Source organism: Buceros rhinoceros, unplaced genomic scaffold (genome assembly GCF_000710305.1).
Source record: "Buceros rhinoceros silvestris isolate BGI_N320 unplaced genomic scaffold, ASM71030v1 scaffold10024, whole genome shotgun sequence".
Classification (NCBI taxonomy): Eukaryota; Metazoa; Chordata; class Aves; order Bucerotiformes; family Bucerotidae; genus Buceros; species Buceros rhinoceros.
Window position 1 is genome coordinate 1 of NW_010408779.1, and position 250 is coordinate 250.

The following is a 250-nucleotide window of genomic DNA, read 5'->3' on the forward strand; positions in this document are numbered from 1 at the left end:
CTTTTCCAACCCCAACGACTGGGTGATTCTCTGATTTTCACAGGAAGCGTTCAGCTGAGTGCTGGGTATCTTGAAGGTCAGAGACCTGCCTTCTGTGCACAGCAGGTCTAAAAGTGAGGAATGATCCTCATTTTTCCCCTGGAAAAAGGGCAACCCAAAGGGGGCACCTGGAGTTGAACCAGGGACCTCTTGATCTGCAGTCAAATGCTCTGCCACTGAGCTATACCCCCTGCCTCAACACTGACCTAGG

General features: G+C 51.6%; 1 non-coding gene across 1 annotated transcript; it reads right to left on the reverse strand.

Annotated features, from left to right (window-relative positions):
• Window positions 1-158: 158 nt before the first annotated feature.
• Window positions 159-230, reverse strand: TRNAC-GCA. Its single transcript has one exon. It is a non-coding gene; the product is annotated as a tRNA-Cys (tRNA).
• Window positions 231-250: the final 20 nt, after the last annotated feature.